Source organism: Serinus canaria, chromosome Z, assembly GCF_022539315.1.
Source record: "Serinus canaria isolate serCan28SL12 chromosome Z, serCan2020, whole genome shotgun sequence".
NCBI classification, from domain to species: Eukaryota; Metazoa; Chordata; class Aves; order Passeriformes; family Fringillidae; genus Serinus; species Serinus canaria.
The window spans coordinates 67,033,309-67,048,443 of record NC_066343.1 but is presented as its reverse complement, the minus strand read 5'-3'; positions in this window follow the sequence as shown (position 1 = coordinate 67,048,443).

Below are 15,135 nucleotides of genomic sequence, written 5' to 3'. Positions count from 1 at the left end.
TGGCATTGCACCCCAAGACCTCCCTTAAAAGACCTCCCTGAAACACTGTGCTGGGTTCATCCACCTCCACCACAGTCTCTGGACTGTGAGACACTCTGGAGTACCAGCCTTAGGCTTGCAAAGAAGACTACAGCTGGTGGACCAGGCCCACCCCAAGCCCACTGGGCAGTCAGCAGCATCCCTTGTGGGTCTCTGTGAAGGCAGCAGCACCTCCTGCCCCAAAGCAATCACAGTGGTCTGTGATCTGCACTGAGCAGGGCTAAGACTCAGCAACCCACTGGTCTCCTCCAGCTTTAAATACCAACCTATTTAAGCAGAAGCCCAAAAAAACCCATAAAATAAGGGGAGATGTGGTACCCACACCTTCTGTCCTCACTTCCCAGCCAGGGCTCTCTTGCCCCTCCCTCCATGGATGCCAGAGCATCTGCTGGGCAAACACACTACCTGCTCCCTTCTCCCACTCCAAGGATGCCCCCATGAAGAGCTGTCCTTCCAGTACCTTGGCACTAAACTCTACGCTGCAATTTCTGGGAAGCTTTGGATCTCACATATGTTTGTCCCTCTTCCCCGGCTCGCCAGCTGCCCAGCTGTTCCTTTCCATTTGAGCTAATCACAGAGATTAAGGCAAAGACCCAGCCTGGAAGGTTTGCAAACAGTTCCAGCCTGTTTCTGCAAGCAGCTTTTGCAGCCACACTCAGGCACAAAAGCACATGGGCTAATAAACACTGTGGCATCTGCAAAGGGAATTCCCAGGAAGGGCTCAGTGCTAACCCAGGCAAGTTACCCACCAGCTTGGGGACAGTGCAAGCCATGGAGTGACCAGGCACATGCCTTTCAAAGGGGAAGAAAAGGGAGACAGCAAGGCTGGGGGAAAGATGCCCAGAGCTATCAGAAAGGATTCATGTCCATAACACATCTCACCAGAAGCCTGGGCCCCAGTCTCCCTTGTCCTCCCAGGAGCTCTGCCTAGCTGTCCCCTCCATCCTCCCGAGCACATTACCACACTCACCCCTCAGGAGGAGGCTGCCCACCACCCTCCAGGGCTCAGTGGAGCTAAGCAGCCAGCTCAGGGCAAAGCAGAGCCTCCATCACAGTCCTTCCAGACAGATTCCCCTGTCCTTGTGCTGCCTCCTGCCTGGAGGCAGTAGATGCTGCCTGGAGGTGTTCATTATTCGATCAACCCCAGATTTTGCAGCCTTCAAACCCCTGTGGCTCAGAAACCCCAAGCCAACACCACAGAGAAGCCATCCTGCATCCATCCAGCTGTGTGCTGAGGCTTCTGCAGCCTCCCCCTGAGGCAAAGCCTCTGTTTCTGTCAAAGGAAACAGGCTGTCCTCTTGCTACTCACAAGCTGAGGGCTCACTCTGGACCCCCAGACCATCTGTATGTTTGCCACTCCATAAAGCAAGCAGCTTGCAGCTGGCCTCGCTGTGATTGCACGGAGAAAGAAGGGAGTGCAGCCATCTGGGGTTCCTGATGGACTGCAGTATAGGATGAGCAGTAGGGAAACATGACCCCTGAGTCCTGAGGAACACGAGTGTGAGTTGGGGAGGAAAGAGAACATCAGTGCCCCTGCAAGAGGGGCTTGTGGTTGAAATGCGATATTTTCCCCCGCACGGTGCAGAGGGTCCCCCAGTATTGCTGGTTTTGGGGTGAGGGAGACATTTATTTGGGCAGTTTCCCTGTAAGAACATGACAGTGGGATAAAATGCTCCGTGCTCTGATGCCCACGTGCTGTGGGGACACGGAGAGGCTGATGTGCTGACGCCAGGGCAGGAGCAGAGCTCACAACCCCTTTCCTGCCAGTGCAGGGACCTGAAAAAGCCTGACAGGCTCCAGGCACGCTGGATGGGGAAGTCTGTCCTTCTCTCCTTTCTCTCCCTGTCACCAGCCCCCCTCACTCTCCCCAAGGCCAGCACAACACAAGGCTGGGGGAATTTACATTTGGCCTTGATTGCAGCCATGCCAGGACCTCCCCTGCCTGCCCATGGGTAGCTCTGAAGGCCGGCAAGAGGCAGTGCTTGTGCTGCTGCTGCCACACACGAAGCTCAGGCTAAGCACAGCCGGATTTTGGCAGGGCACAAGGTGACCAGAGATCTCGATGACCCAGATGCAAGGACCCCGAGTGCCCCATCTGCAGTGTCTCAGATACAGAAGATCCCATCCCCTCTTCAGCTCGTCCAGCTGTTCCCAGGGTGATGTCTTCCAGGCATGAGAACCCAAAGTTTTGCCGGTAATACAAACAGAACAACTTGGACTCAAAACCTGGTCAGTTCAACCAGAAACATAGCTCAGATTTAGAGGGGAGATTTTGAGACAAACAGCTTAATTAATTAAAGGAACACAATCAGAGGAAAAAACACTAGAAGTACTTGCAATTGGGTTTTTTTCTATTTTTCTTATTATCTCTTTTTTTTTTTTTTTTTTAAATAAGAATGTTCCTGAAAGCCATATGGGTGAAAGTTCAAAAACATGGGTTTTCCAGTCAGGAAAGCTTCCAGAGGAGCACTGAGGACCCTAAAATGGCCATGGGACATTGTGAAACCACAGCACTGATGACTGCCCTCTCCCTGAGCCATGGCAAGATAGACGACAGTTCCTTGCTAGCTGGGAGGACAAAATCATCCCAGAGAATCACAGGGACATGATCAGATAGAGAAGCCTTTTGGATTACTAACAGTCCATGGATGAGGGACGAGTAGACAGAGGAGAGGACACAGACACAACTTCCCAACTTTGTGACCTTTGTGATCCTTAGGAAGAGACAAACTGCAGTGGCCTTTCTGTTGTCCCTTTTCCCTGCTGGTTTCTCCATAGATGCAGGCCCTGGTCTCTCAGCCAAGAAACCAGGGATCACCTGTAGCTTTAGAAGACTCTCTTGCATTGGTTCCTCCTGTTTCACTACTGCAGAGTGATGGTGTTGTCCTGAAGTGATGCTCAGGATGCAGTGGCACCACTGTAACATCCCCGCATGTGCTGGCAAATCATCTGCACGCTCTGAGGCAAGCTAGTGCCAAGCTAAGTGCATGGGGGCAAGCAGAGCCAGGGATCATCCTCGAGGGATGGGGAAATGCATCTCTCTATCCAGAGATGAGAGAGCTCTGCCCAAGGCTGTCCCTGCCAGCTGGCCGCGGTGCCTGGTGGCTTTGTTGTGCACATTTAATCTCCTCTTCCAGACTCGGCAGTTCCTTCATTAATCACTGGGAACACAGGTCCCACCAGATGCTGAGACAGCCCAGACATCTTCCTTGCCCTGTGCACCCTACCATTCCCTGATTTACAACCTCCTTCCTCTGAGGCGTAGGCGTAACCTCATGCCCTGCTCCATTCCTGATGCAGACGTCAGCATCCCACTGCTTTTTCCCCTAGAAGGTAGTTCTGGCCACCAGCACCCGAGCAAGTCAGGCCCCAGCCCTGCTCAGGACCCCTGGCCCCACATCACCCTCAGAGCCTTGTCCCACAGCCCTCTGCATGAGGCCAAAGCATTTGCAAACGTGTTCCAAGTAGCTCCATTAATTTCCCCTCTCCCATCTACTTTGGAGCTGGCAGAAAAGCATGTTTGATGAGTCTGAATCCAGAAGGATATGATGGAGGTTGGCTTTCTTTCTTATCCAACTTTTCTGCCTCCTTATGCTGTTTGGTCCTACTTTTCTCCACCAACTCCAAGAGTCTTGTGCCCCAAGCAGGTCCTTGCCAAGGCCAATTCTTCTCCAGTCTCAGACCAGGCACCGGTGGTAGAGGAGGCCTGAGGTAGTGCAAGTTGTCCTCTCATCAAGTATCCAGCTTTCCCCTACCCCTCCTTCAGGCTTACTCTGCACAAGACCACTTCCAGTTGCTGGTCTCCCCAGTCTCCTTCCTACACCTTCAGGGACTGACAAATCCACTCAGGAACTCGCAGACCAAACAAGGTCTCAACTCCAACCTTCCATACAAAACAGTGGGATCAGAGAACCGCAGAATCACTTTGGTTGGGCTGGGTTGCACAGGATGCCCATCTGCATCTTGACATCATCTAAGGCTGGAGATCCTTCCAGCTCTGCAGGCCCCTCTTCAAGCATGTGACTGTGCCCATGGGGATGATTTTCCTGTGCTGAAAGTTAGATCTCTCTCTCATGTCCCCCACTGTGCACCTCCATTAAATGCTTGGCTCCATCTTCTCAATAATCCACCCACAGCTGTTGGGGAGCTGCTCTCAGGTCTCCCCCAAACCATCCCTTCTCACAGGTGGACAAGCCCAGTTCCCCAGCCTCTCCTTTAGGGCAGGAGCTCCAGCCCAAGCTATTTTAGTGGCTTCTGCTGAACTCACTCCAGTTTATCAATGTTTCCCCAGTACTGGGGGGACTGAAATCTGAACACATTAGCCAGATGTGGCATAATGAAGGTAGCAAAGGAGAGCAAACACTTCCTGAGATCAGCACAAAAGAATTGAGCCCTTCTTCCTTTTACCAGCTCAGTGGTGTTGCCAAAACTATTGCTCTGGCAGCCTCAGATGATGAAGGAAGGTGAACTTTTGTGTGTTCAAAGAACCTGTGAGTGATGCCCAGCATAGCTGCAGTGTTTCAGTGTTGCCCAAAACTTCACAGGGCAAAGCAGTGGAGGATGTCTTTTCCAGACAACAGATTCAGAAAAGAACCAGGTTTCCTGCCTCTTTGGATGTTAATGGGAATGAAGCAGCTGCAGGCTGCATTCTCCTCAGTCTCAAAAAGCCTCCAGCCTGAGGGAGCCATCAGATGAGCTTCTCACAGCCACAGGTCTCACTGGTGGCTGTGTAGATTCCCAGTCCTTGCCATGTTTTAGCTTCTTGCTTGTCTCCTTGTGCCTGCAGATTTCATCTACAGTCATTTAATATTCATTTCCTATCATGCTGAACGTCATCAGGTCCAGAGCTGGTCCCAGAGGAACACCCTGGCAGGTGTCACTTCCTCACAGATGGCTACTGGTGCCTACTGTCCCAAGCCACCTCCTGTTTCTCCCCAGCTCAGGACAACCTGATGTCTCCAAACTCTCACAGGGACTCCCATGTCCATTCTGTTTTCTAGGGTACCTGGAATATCTTTTGTAGCATAGGAAATGACCAGAAATGGTTGTAAAAAGCTGTGGAATTGACAAAATAAGTTGGAAGTTATTCTGCAGACCTGTCTTGTGAGGCAGGTTGGCAAGAAGCAGTAACTAAGCACTGTTAGGATGCTTTCTTTGTAGGGGACAATTCTGCAGACTCGTGGTCAAACCTCCAAAGGGCTACAAAAAAGAGAAGCCCCATTAAAATCCATGCACACCAAAAAGAGGTGCTGTCTCCCAGCAGTGGGACGCAGGGTGTCCTCATGTCAAGGGAGAAGTCATCTCTCTCCACAAGCTTCTCCTGACAAGGAACAAGGGTGGAGGAGGCAGAAGTGGAGAGCTAGAGAAAGGGGATCCCTTCCCATGGGATGCGTCCCTATTTCCCTTTAAAACCTCATGTGGGAATTGCATTGCCTTTGCTTTACTCTGCTTGTGCTTTTCCCAGCAAGAGGGAGCAGCCAGTCTTCTTTCAAGATGCCTGTAGTAAGAGCAGTGTCATCTCTGTGGGCCTGACTCACATGAAGGATGTTCTGTGCTTCAGGGAACATGGATGCCTGAGCAGAGAGATACCCAGCAGAGGCCTGTCAGCCCCAGCACCTCCTGGGAGCACCAGGGAAATTCCAGTTGTAAAAGAAATAAAGACTATTGCAGCTAACATCCCTCAGCCCATTTTATAGGGCTCTTGGGTACAATTTATGCAGGCAGCTACTTTTGAAATATTTGCCCTTGGTGTGTGTCTTCTAGCATCCCCTATAGTGCCTGATAAACTGGAAAATATTTCACAGTCTTCCTTACTTCTTCCCAAACACTGAATACAGACATTGCTTTCCTTTCTTGCATAACAGCATTTTCTTTCTTTTGGGAAATAGATTTAACAGATGAGGATGTGTTTTTGCAGTACCTCCTTATCATCATCATTGCTGTGGTCAGCCATGCATATTTCCCAGAAGCATTCACAGTTTTATACCTCTCAACTTCCCATTTGCATCTGCTCATGCCAACTACCTCCTTTCTGGCAGGTGCTCCCCATTTTTTGCTGAGCACACCAGCTAATCCATGCACCAGCACAGTCATGACCCACAGCCACAGAGTAACAGTCTCTCCAGTCCAGTGGCACCTACACTGTCCAGGCCCAAGGGGCTGTGCAGCCATGCAGAGATCCCAGTGGGCAGGCAGACCCCAGCTCTGCAGGGGCTGCTCTCCCTGGGTCAGGTCCATGCTGCTCAGGCTCTCAGGGGAGTGAGGGCTCAGCTGCGCTCCATGGCAGTGGCCAGGCTGGGGGAAGGAGCAGGACAAATTTTGGAGCAATAAGGGCAGAGGTGCCTGGTGTCCAGGCTGAGTCAGCAGCCCCACTGCAGCCAGAGGAAGCACTGCCATGATAGTGACCAGGCACTGGGTGGACAAGGGATGCAGTGCAGGGCATGAGTCAGCCTCACAGGGATGCTGACGTGTGACCTGCTCTGGCTTAGCCAGGCACTTTGGACACAGGGCCCAGTCACCACCTGCAGGAATTTGGGCAGCAGCCAGTGGAACCTCTCCACGAACCACTGCACTACTCCAGAAAGGTTCACAGCTTCATCTCCAGCCTTTTTCCTGCTCTGTGCTTGCTGCTTGTCTCCTGGCTCAGCTCCAGACTTGAGAGGACCACAGGCATGGCAGTGTGAGGCTGGCTCCTGTCCTCACCTGCGCACGAGCATGCTGTGGTGGGATTGGTCTGATGGCCATGTTCCTTGGGAAGGATCAAAGCTGGTCCTGCTGCAGGTTTGGCTTTGAGAGGGGCTGGGAAGACCAGAGACAAACCAGGAGACCCTAGGCAACTTCTCCTCCATCCAGGAGAAGTATCTCACACACAGTGCTCTCCAGTGATAGCCACAGCTCTTCAAGCTCCACTGCCCAGCTGGCAGCCCCGATCTTCTCAGTCCTGAAGGGCCTGGGAGGAGTCAGGACCTGCAGACAAATGGCTTTGCCTGCAGAGCCCAGCCAGCATCCTTGTGTCACTGCCAGCCCACTGGGAGGAAAAAGTCCAGGTCGTGGGCACTCACAGAAAGGCCACCAGCCTTCTTTGGCAGGATCAAAGCTCATCCTCTTGCCAGTTCTGCTACCAGTCCTGCTGCCCTATTGGCCAGGCTGGAAAGGGCTGGGGGGCCCATGGACAAAATGAGAGTGCACAGGGACTCATCCTAGTGCCAAGGTAGATCCCATCTGGGCCAAGGAGGCTCCCACACACAACACCCCCCAGCACGGGCTCTGGCTGGCACTCACAAAGCAGCAGGGGCCCTCCCAGGCAGGGGTCTTGCCTCCCCACAACCCCCCAGAAGCAGTAGCCCCCCTCCACAAACTGTGGCAGGGAACCTGCCAGCCACAGCAGATGGCACCTCTTCCCTTGCTAATGAGCCGGCAGGATTAAATTCCTACCTCCCATTAACACTCATTAGAGTGTCACTTGGCCATTCTTCTGTGTCTATCACATCTCTGCCACTTTGGCTTCAAGATGTTAATTTAGGGCCGCCTCTGGGGTGGCCACCATCCTCCCAGCTACCAGCAGAAAGTTGCTGCCTCACCGTGCCCTAAACCCTGCCTTAAGTGGGACTTAAGAGGAGGCAGGAGCAGATCAGCACACTGACACCCATGGAACAGATGGATAGATATGGCCTTAACCTGCAGAACAGGTCTGGCCTCAGGGTTTTCCCGTGGTGTCCCCACCCTCCCTGAAATCCCATAGCCCCACTGAGGGCACGGAGTCTCAGGAATATGCAGCCAGCCCTACCAGAGCTTGTTAGGGGACAGAAATAGGTTACTTTCTGCCACGCATAGAGATGATGTGATGCATATTCATCAGTTACAGTTGTGCGGAGATTACAACAGTCGCATAAATTGCAGGTTTAGGGATCATCAGCTGCACTCCATGACTTTTTCAGGGCTTCCTCCCTTGAAAAAGAGATGGAAATTGGAGTCATCTTATGAAAAATAAAGGTCAGAGCTTCAAGTGATGTCTTAGAAAAATACTGTTTACTGTGCAAGCTTTGCATCCCTCAGGTGAACAATTCAATGATCATAAGCCTCATCTTATATTTAAAATTATATTTATCAGCTACAATCACTGTCAATACATTTTTATTCTCAAAAATCAATTTACCGAACTATTCACAGATATGACAGAAACAAATTGAATTTGAAGCCCTGCCTCACAGGATCGATGCTAAGCAGGTCGCTGCATCTGTTTACAGAGGGAAAATATTTTTTCATGCAGCTGCCTTAGAGCATAGTAAAGCCCGGGGAGCTTAAAAGCTTTGAAAAGTGGAGCAGATTTGGGGATTGATGCTCTGCAATCACCCATGAAGATGGAAGCTTGGGGCAAAGCTGTCCCAGGGCATCCACTACTGCCCTCAATTCCTTTTTGAAGGAGGCTTGCCACCTCCACAGCCACTTGTCACAAGCCTGCCCATGCCACTGGCTTGAAAGTCTGCCCCAGCCCCTTGTCACCAGCCCACCCACGTCACTGTCTCTCTAGTGTGTGCCTCCTTGCCAGCCTTGCCACGTGATGCTGGATCCCTCTGAAGTGTTGACAGCGTGGCAATGGCTTCACCCAGCAGTGAAACCACTCCCACAAAACACAACACTCAGTGCAGAGATACCTGTGATAACCCCCAAAGTAATTCGGGTTCCTCTCAACCACAGGGTATTAAGTCAACCCTGTGTGGCAAATGTGCTGATCCGTGACAGATGGGTCTCATCTGAAACACTGAATTTTCGACACAATCAGAAAGGAAAAAGGACTGAGAAAACACTGATGTGAGCACTCCCTGTGCAACACACTCTGGGCAGCCAGCACCTGGCAAGTACTGATTCCTCAAAGGGGTATCTGCTGCCTGCTTCCTCAAAGAGCTCCAGCACTGTCAGCTGCATATAGCAATGGTCAGCCAAGCTGCTGACCATTCACTTTTTCACACTTTCAACTACAGCTGAAGCAGTTTTCAATCCTGAATGCAGTGCAGCAGATGATGTACTACTGTTTTCAGTTGGAGAGTGCACAGCGACTCAGAGCAACTGGAAGTGTTTCAGTGTTCTTATGTTTGAGGTATCTGTTATCACAAAAAAAAACCTCCAGGTTCTTCACAGCCAAATTTTTCATTAATTTTTCATCCAAAAGACAAGTTAATATCCTAGCGCTAAGATCCTTGTTTCTCCAAAATGTATCATTTGAACTACATGGAACTTAGGAAATACCATGTATTTCCCAAGTGGGTGCTCCAAGTGCCTTGGGATAACACTGCAGTTCTTTTATTGCTCCTGCAGTAACCCCTGTATCATCGTCTGTATTTTCACCTCCCGGTATCAACAGAAGAAGCTGGGGGAGAGCCACTCTTAGCAGCAATTCAAGAATAGCTTCTGACATCTGTGCATCCCCCCCAGGGCCAAGGAGCAGGGATAACAACTTCCCTCAGTCTGCTGGACACTCTCCTCCTAATGTAGTCCAGGATGTGGTTTCCCTTTTCCACAACAAGAGTGCTCTCTTGGCTCTCGTTCAGCCCCGTGTCCACGATAACACACAGGTCCTTCCTACCGCTGCTGCTGCTTCATGCTCTGCTCCCTGCCTGGGCTCACTGCACCTCAGGGCTGCACTTTGCATGCCCCTTGATGAATTTCAGGGTCTTGGTGTTCACATTTATCTAATCCCTTCGCACTGAGGCTGTGTCAGGTATCAGGACCCCTTGTTGAGTGGCTGCCTGAGGCTTGGCTGAAGGTTCATCCCCTGTGGGTACCCCCATTGCTGATGGAAAGCCCTGTGTCAGCCTCCAGGTGCTTCAGTCATTACTGGCCACCCACCAGCCTTCGAGCAGTTGGTGGTGACCCTTGGAGGCCAGCACAGCTTTCCCTGGGGAAATCCTTGCTTGCCCTTTGCACACTGAGAAATGGTTTCTGAGATTTCTGCCCCGCAATGGGTCTTACAGCAATTCCCACTTCCTGTACTGATCCTCACCAAGCCACATCTCTCTCTCCCCCAGAGAGCACAGAGCCTTTGACTCCTGCATGGATAATCCCCACCCCCCAGCCCTCCCCCTGAACCCATATTGCAGCAGGAATCACAGAAGGTGGGGTCAGAGACCACACAATGTCTCTGTGCACCCTCTGCTCTGGCTGAGCCCAGGCAGTATGTCCCAAGCAGACAGCAACACCCTAAAATCTCCTTCAGGATGATCTATCTCCAGAACAGAATAAAGATTTGGGTGATCCAGCTGCGACATTTCCGCACAGGCTGGAGCTTTGCATCCCAAAAGCAGCCTCAGCTAGTTTTATACAAAGACGTTAACGAAATTCAGGATATCTTGGTTTTGAAAGCACTACATAATTGCAAGCTGTTATTGTCTGAAACCGCATTTGCAAGATGCAGTCTCAACAGCCAGGCAGCTTGGGGAAAAGAAGCACTTGTTCAGTGTGGGAGAAGCTCCTGCAGAGGCTACAATACCCTTGCCAAGCATTCACAGGCCTTCAGCTGCCCAAGCACCACAATTTTCAAGCAGAAGCTTGTGGACAACATCCTACTCAAATTACCCCCAGCTCTTGCCCTAAACTCAGCTAACAGCTTTTCTTTTCCATTCCTCAGTATGCCACAGAGAAGCCTTCACCACACCCACAGCATCAGGTAACAAAGCAGTGTTTTTTTGCAAAGGGCAGGTCCACAAGGCCCCACTCTGAATCACAACACCCAGAAAGCTCTGGCAAAGCCTTCACGCATGCATTTCAAAACCCACCCCTAGCACTGCTGCAGACTGAGCCATGCAGGCACTTGTGACTCCTTCTTGACTCCTTTCCCTCATCTGCCTTGAAAAGCAGAGAAAAGACTGGGAAATGCTGGGTTTGACTGGGCCTTGGCAAGCCACAAGGGTGAGCATTGCTTCAGGCAGAGGATTCAGTGAGGGACTAGAGCACCCCAGGAATGGTATGGCTGGGTTTTGTCTTTAGCTTTGTTGTTACATTTCATCCAAAAAGGTCAGCTGCTTTGGGCAGGATCCTGCATCTGCTCAAGCTCTGATCAATGGCTCAGCAAGGGTTCAAGTGACAAGTTCAGTCTTTCCCTGCAGGACATCCCTCAGTCAGGAGAGGTTGCCACATGTACTCCCCATCACTGTCCTGTCGGAAATAGAAAATCCATGTGTATCCCTTCCCTCAGTCTTGTCTTCACTCATCCCAACTCTGGAGGACTTGTTAGGTCATACATAACTTAGGCTGTGCCTTCTTGATATCACTTGGACTTGGGAGTCAGATTTTGCAGTGCATCCATTTTTTTGCGATGCATGGGACAGTCCTGTTTGAAACCTGGCCACAGACAGATGATCTGGTATTTGTGGCCAAAGAGCCAGGCTTCAGTTTGGGGCATTCCTCCTATGGCCTGTGGGTGAGTGTGGGCAGGAATTTCTGGAGTGTCCCAGGTCCTCCAGGATCCCTGAGGGATGAGGATAGCTCAGAGTCAGACAACATCCCTGCCAAATGATGCAGTGGATGCTGCAAGGCTGCTCATGTTCAACAGGAGGTCAGGGTATGGGGGAGACACCCTCTGCTAAACACAGACAGCTGAAAACTCACACAGTGGCCACCAGCCCTGCCCCTGGCCACCAGTAACCATAGAGGAGGGTGGCTGTGCTGGTGGCCAGGTTTGGCTTTGCATGGCCTGGCAGCATCAGTGTTAACTGGGCTCTGCCCTGGCCTGCCGAGAGTGCACATTTGCCTGCAGAGCTGTGTTTCCAGAACACTCCTTGCAATTACATGCCCTGCCACAGTTATTAATATTTATTAGGCTCAATTATTCATGGCCTCTTTAGGATCCTGTTGTTTAAGTCCAGCTTGAGATCTCCAGGCTAGCAATCACAAAAGTTGCTTTCCAGAGGAATTACAGTAAATCAAACCATTGGAAATGTTGCAAGCAGATGTAAAACTCACAGGCAGAGCTGCCCAGAAACGAGCCTCATGTCCAGCACTCAGAGGCCCATATGTGTTACATATGAGCTTCCTGGGGTGGGATGCAGGGTCATGGGACGCCACATTCCTTCTCCCTGCCACCTGCACAGCGGTCACACTGACCATCTCCTTCTGAATCTGCAGGGGATTACAGCCCAAGAATAATGGCTTGGAGGCTTTTCCCTGTCAAAAGGACACATGGTGAGGATGGAGAACAAAGCACGATGTTTGTGACAAAGCAGGCAGCATCTAGGAGGCTGCAGCTTGTCCTGGTGGCTGTGGCACAACTGTGACCAGGGAAGTCCTTATCCCTGCTCCTGACTGATGTTTGGTCCATAGTCAGGAAGCCACAGGCAGGGTGCAGGATCCAGGAGGGATTCACCAGGCTATCCTGCCCAGCAAGCCTAACCCATGGCACAGGGCATCCCACTGAGCCCCCCCAGATTGCTCCGTCCATGGAGCTAGAAGTACCCACACAGCCCTGAGAGGGAGGATTTGCCTTCCTGCCCTGTTGATGTCCAGATTTGCACTGTGGCCAGGTCTGGGCGAGCCCCAGAACCCAGCACTGAGCCCACCGGCCCCTGAGGGTATACGGGAGGAGGCAGAGGTCTGCCCACACAGCATCTCCAGCAGATGAGAGCTTCCAGGGCTGCACTCTGTCAGCAGAAAGCCATCTGGGCCACTCAGAGGTGCTCAGCAAGGCTGATAAGCTAACTGTGATGGCCGAGCTGTCTCAGGCTGCTTGTAAAGCCCGAGGCAGTGCGGGCAATCCCAGAGCTCGCCCTGCAAAGCCTGGGCTGCACTCCTGCTGCTGACCTCTGCATCTGCTCCAGCCTGAGGCTCACAGGAGCCATCCCACCATCCAAACCATGGCCATTTCAGTAGTTCTTGTCATCACAGAAATAACAGGTGGGACAGGAAACTTGGAGGGGATCCACAGGCCACAGGGTCTCTAGGCCATTGGGCATGGCACAGGCTCTGAAACCCTTGTGATGAGTATGAGGAGAGAGTTTCTGGTGGTTCTGGCTGTTGGGGCATGTGAAGATTGCATAGATGCCTGGGAGAGGAAGGAGAGAACTCATTCCAGAGAAACAGACTTCTTCCAGCTCCCTCCCTCCAACAAGCACTGGTCTCCAGAGAGCTGGAGCCTCTGATGAGCAAAGCATGAGCAGGGAGGAGGTGCATGTCCAGGAGGGAGCAGGGTGCACGGGGTCTTCTCCAGAGACCCAGAAACTCCTGAGGAGCAGCTTTGTCCACAGTGATTGACAGCTGAGCCACATGGCCAGCGTGAAGGGATGGAGTGACTTGCTCAGCACAGAGGAGGAGCACCGGGGCTTCAAGGGAAGCAGTCGTACATGTTGCAGCCTTAGCAATGAAAAGGGAAAAGGGACTGTCTGCCTCTGCTCCACAGCCAGAGCCATGTCCCTGTGCCACCAGGCTCACACGACACTCAGGTGGGTGTCAGAGTCCAGCTAGGGGATGCTGTGGGGGAGAGGAACAGGACAGAGGCAATCAGATGCCAGAGCAAGGCCCGCGCAAAGAAACAGGATGCCAAAAGGGCCACATGTCACCCTCAGAATCCTGGTTTCCTTGTATGTCATCCTTTCTGCGACCTGCCCTGCCTCCTTACCATCTCCCCTGTGTAACTGCAGCAGCTGATGCCTCCTGTTCATGCCATGCCTCTCCTTTGCCTAAAATCTGCAGCTAACTAAAATCTGCTCTGCTCTGGGCTCTAGCATGGCTCAGAGTATAAAATTTTGATCTGTTAAATGGGCTTTCAGAGGAAGCTGGATGAACTGGAGAAGGAACACACATCCACCTCCATTTCCCCTCCTGGGGCAGTTCCCTTGCCTGCATCATGCAGGCCACTGCTGAGACACTGCAGCAGGGCTGGCAGGCAAAGGGCTCATGCCATACCAGTGCTGGCATGAAAAAGCAGCTCAGAGCCTTCTTTTCAGGGCTGGAGAAGCTGAAAGAGCTGATCCAGCTCACAGATAGATCAAGCAGGGCAAAGATGAGGACTGGGAAGAAGAGAGGAGGGACAGGGTCACAGCCAGAGAGCAGGATAGACAATAAACCCAGCTCCAGAAAGCAGGACAGGCACATGCCAGCTGAGGACAGTGCTCCTGGGAGTGGGGGTCCTGCTCTTTACCCTGGGATGACAGCAGGCTGGGAACAAGGAGGGGGACAGGCCCTCTGAGCTGTAAGATCTGCCCCACATCACAGCCCAAGCCACCCTTTTTAACCTCCTCCACCAAGCCATCCCACCAGTCACCTGTACCACCAGCCCAGCCAACTTTGGGGGTGAGAGGTCCCCAGAACCAGCACCTACAACTCATCCCCCATCCTGCTCAGGGTCCTGGGCACCCTCATCTCCCAGCCCTCCCCTCACCTTGCTGAAGGAATAAATATATTCCCATCCCCAGTAGTGCCCCAGACAGTCTCCAGCAGGCAGGGGCATTTTTTTGTTCCCCAAAAAGCCTCCGAGTCCCAGCAAGAGCTGTTTTAATCAGAGCTTTCTGCCCTGCAGGACTCAGCGTGGGGTAGTGAAAAAGGCACAGGCACAGCCCTTTTACTCTCTCCCCTCCCTTCAACCCTCTGTTTGGCTTCCTCTTCTCTTTTAATTCACACCCCCCCACTCCCCCCTCCACATTTCAAGCCTGCTTGGTAAATGTTTGAAAGTGAAGCTGATGTGGTTGGTATGGCAACACCAGGCTGGGGCCCTTGCCTGAAACCCCAAACACACAATTAGCTGATTAAGAGGAGAGGCAGTGGCGTGCTGGGGCTCTGATGCTCTGCGGGGCTGTTCCAAATTACCCCATCAGGGGTGCTTGGAGGTTCCCAAGAGGGAAGAGAGGGAGCGTGCACAGCCCCTCACATGGGTAAAGGTTTTCCAGGCTTGGAGAGGGAGCTTTTTCAGGAAGCCAGTCTGTAGCATGCTGCAGTATAGGAACAGGGCTGATAGAGATGCCAAAAGCAATGTGGAGCCTGCTGGACCACTTGCAAGCACCATGTCCGTGTCCAGATTGCAGCATGCAGAAGTCTGGGATTACTGCAGGTCACACCAGGTCCCATCTGTGTCTTAGAACAGGACCCACTGTGCCCCAGGGAGCTTCAATG